Source organism: Triticum aestivum, chromosome 2D (genome assembly GCF_018294505.1).
Source record: "Triticum aestivum cultivar Chinese Spring chromosome 2D, IWGSC CS RefSeq v2.1, whole genome shotgun sequence".
NCBI classification, from domain to species: Eukaryota; Viridiplantae; Streptophyta; class Magnoliopsida; order Poales; family Poaceae; genus Triticum; species Triticum aestivum.
Window position 1 is genome coordinate 83831160 of NC_057799.1, and position 3565 is coordinate 83834724.

General features: G+C 45.3%; 1 long non-coding RNA gene across 2 annotated transcripts; it reads right to left on the bottom strand.

Moving 5' to 3' along the window:
* Window positions 1–522: 522 nt before the first annotated feature.
* Window positions 523–2864, bottom strand: LOC123051793 (uncharacterized). Of its 2 annotated transcripts, none has more exons than XR_006424297.1 (2): window positions 2496–2864; window positions 523–2348 (listed from the first exon to the last, which is right to left on the bottom strand). It is a non-coding gene; the product is annotated as an uncharacterized lncRNA (long non-coding RNA). The 2 variants fall into 2 exon arrangements; XR_006424296.1 differs by having other exon boundaries at window positions 2486–2864.
* Between the last annotated feature and the right edge of the window lie 701 nt (window positions 2865–3565).

The window sequence follows — 3565 nt, forward strand, 5'->3', positions numbered from 1 at the left end:
AAAAAAAAATCTTATTTCATCGTCTGACCCCTCTTCGCCCCGGACCGGCAGGCGTCTCAGTTGCACGCGGTGGCGCCGTCCATGAAGGCACCTTTGGCCGACGGCGACGACCGGCCGCCAGCGTGACAGTCGTCAAACGCACCCAACCAGAATACTACCAGAAACTGGACTATTCCCTACAGCTAAAAACTGACAGGAAATGGGGCTGAACCGTCAGGAAAAGACCCACAGGATTAAAGCGACAGGGAAAAGGAATTTTGCCTGAGAGTAGGCCGACAGGAAAACAATTCCTGTCGGTTGTTTCTGTCGGCTGCCCACAGGAAAATCATTTGTCTCGTCAGGTTTATGATACACATTTTGGTGGAGGATGGCCGTCAGGGAAATTTGACAGGGTATATACTCAGAGAAATTGCATGCTCACCTAGCAGCGTACACCATATAATCGATAGTTCTATAACCTTTTAATAAAAACAAATCCATTTGATAGATAATCATACATCTGATGGCCCACATGTTAGGAAAGGCATCCAAAATTAATGTTTACATACATATAAATCAACTGAACCATCATTCAACATCCAGTAAATTACATATGAAAAGTTGTAATGAACTTGCTCAAAAGCAATAACATTTCTAAATATACATGGCACCACTCTGATTCTCATCGATCACATTGCACAGAGCAATGACGACTAAATACACACATTTCTATGTTACCTAGGTTCATGATCAGCAGCATCATCGACACACATGCCATTTCACATTTCACTATTTCTAAAATACCATAAGATGGTCGATCATTAGTTGAACTGCAAGTGGACTAGTGATATCCTCCTTCGGATGCACAGTAGTTCCCCTACAAAGTCATGTCCTACAAAGTCATGTACGAAATTAATGATGAACAACAACATGTAGATGCCAAATCAGCCCATGTTAAATTATAGCCGGCCAGCACAAAGTCACATAAAACCAACATACTACCTGGCAGCAGCCACTAATTTAAATACATAGACAGCACAGAGCATTGACTGAATATGTTGGAACTCAGCTCACTGTGACACATATATTATTACTGGAGTAGTACTGTCCTAGACATGCATATTCAGAATTAATGCATCTCATGCAGTAGTGCCATTTGTGGACACACCATATTTTATATGAATAAAACCAGAAAAGTATATATGAAACTGTATAATCTGGCACTTGGTTTCATGCCTCCTGCAATGTGATATCCTTTTTTCTTTACAACTAGACAATTCAGAGATGCTTATTAGGAAATATACTTACAGAAAGATAGCCAGAGGACATGAACCTGTTAGACCGGTAGAAATCGAACTATGAAACTATCCAGCAATGATCTTCACTCGTCTGTTCCGGACTAACCGTCTCCTGAAAGCAGCGCCTGCACAAGAACACATTGTATGTGTAGAAAAAAGACTAGTGATTCAGTGGAAAACCAACAATAGACCACAGTACAAGGGCCAAAGAAGAAAGAATGTGAAAGATACATGAATTCTTTGAGACCTTGAACCATCAGATTATATTTTGCTTTGGCTAATTGGAAATTGATGTAAATCTGCATCTAACCGTACTGGCACTGGGATGGGAAGTATTTATAGGAGGAAACAAATCCATAGGAAGATGAAAAAAATAGCAGCAATAATCATGACCAACGGCAATAGCAATTAATTAGCATGGTGCTTTGAGAGTTGGATCCAGGGAAGAGCGGGATGAGAGAAAAACGAACGCCAGCCACCGTCATACGTGGTGATCCAAGCAGTAAATGATAGTTTATTTTTCTCTAAGGGAAATCCGTCAGCCTATTACGTAACTCTGAATTGGGCCTCGAACAGTACTGGGCAAATAGCATCCAGTGATCTAAGAAGAAGAGTACATCTTCACATACATACACTGCATGTCCTGAAGCACCTAGCAAGGAAAAAGAGTCAAGATGCATACACTGCATATCCTGAAGCACCTAGCAAGGATGAAAATTACAGTGACATTAATCTTTTCAGTTTTTCAGTGATCTACCAATGTGATTGCTAATAGCACACCTAGCAGTAGCATCTAAACTGTGAGCTAGCATAGAGAACAAAGCCATTTCTTGCAACATGAAAAATGAATAAATCCATACACTGCAAAAGAATGCAAAAAGGCAATAAACAAATAGGATTTCTTGGGAACTCGTCTCGGAGGTAAACAGAAGACCCAATATCGATTCTGGCCAGAGGTAGGGAGATAGCCTCTCTGAAAAAGTAGTGTTTTTCACTTACAACGGAACAGGGGAACACCATCCGGTGACTAATGCGGCAGCGACGACCTCCAGAAATAGTTCCGCAATGCATCTAAAAAAGAAATCACCGAGATGGAAGAGATAAGAGCACGAAATTTAGTAAGATTTCTGCAAATTCGTGGCCTAGATTTATCAAAGGAAGAACATTAAGGACAAAAGAAATTAAAAGAGCAGGGGAGAGGGGAGGACCTGAGTTTACCATGGAAAGGGGCAAGGCGAGAGACGCGGCGAGGCGATGGGGACGGGAGAAGCGAGAAGGGAAGAAGCAACTGACCCGACCCCTCCTCACGCTTGGCTACGACGAATGCGCACGCACAAGGGCGAGAGACGGGAACGACCTCGGCCTTCGGGGCGGAGGATGTAGAGGAGGGCGTTGGCCGCGGGCGAGGTCGGCGGTGGGGAGGCTGCCATGGGCGAGGACGGTGGGGAGGGGTGGGCTGGAGGCGGCGGCTGTGGGGAAGGACGGTGGGCTGGCGGCTGGGAGCTAGGATGTGTGGATGGGGAATTTTCTGCGTAGGGTTTCCATGTGTCTCAAGGATTTCTTCTCCCGTGGGCCCTGCACAAAGAGAAAAAGAATTCAGACGAGCCTTCGCGCGACTTCGCTCCTCGCGCGGGAGGGACAAAAAATTCACGCGCGCAAGTATTATTTTGGCGCGACAGCTGGTTTCGCAGCGGCTGGAGGACTGGTCAGACCATTTTCCTGTGAGCTAGCCTCACGGGACATATCATTTTCATGTGATGTATACGCTGACCTACAGTAAATGTGTTGTTTTGCTGTGTACTTAAGTAAAGGCGCCAGGAAAATTAATAATCCTGTGAGGTGCTTCGGGCCCCACAGGAAAATAGGTCACCGTGGGGAAAGGTTCAGTTTCTGGTAGTGGAAGGCGTTAGTCAGCTGGATGAGTCGGACTTTGTACCCATGACCCTGTTATCGGAGGGTCAGACCGTATGATATATCCAAGTACCGGTGGGTGTGGTAGCTGCATCCGGCTAACATATCTGATAGTCTAATATGCTCCCTTGACAGGCTCAGCCATTCGGTGCGATACATAGCTCAGATCATCCGGAGATGGGTTGACCCAACCGCGCCAACAGGCCTGGCAAGATCATTTCGTTGATCCCTGCACCGAAGATGGGTTCACGGAAGACGATGACAACGACTTCTAGAGCGTGCACATTGTGGGAAGGGTTTGTTGGACCGGCACTAGTAGAAAAAGGGTCTAATGTGAAACTCATTAGTCCCGGTTTGGTATTGAACCGGCAGTAATG